Source organism: Rhea americana, unplaced genomic scaffold, assembly GCF_003343005.1.
Source record: "Rhea americana isolate MKP2758 unplaced genomic scaffold, rheAme1 scaffold_3, whole genome shotgun sequence".
NCBI classification, from domain to species: Eukaryota; Metazoa; Chordata; class Aves; order Rheiformes; family Rheidae; genus Rhea; species Rhea americana.
The window spans coordinates 5,064,002-5,064,234 of NW_028186423.1; positions in this window are offsets into that span (position 1 = coordinate 5,064,002).

Sequence of the window (233 nt, forward strand, 5' to 3'; positions counted from 1 at the left end):
AGGGGCCCAGGCGTCCGGGCGGTCACCCTTGCCCCAGTGCCCTCTGACCCGGTTGGGGGGGGGGCGGGGGGGGCAGAAGCGCGCGCTCCCAACGGCCGCTGCCCGGCGCCTGTCAGAGCGCAGGAATGTGCCGCCGTCCGAATCGTCCCGCCACTGCTGGTCCCGCCCCCGGCGTCCCCACGATGRCCAATCCCCGGCGGCAGGCTGCCCGTGCTCTTTCTTCCGATTGGCTC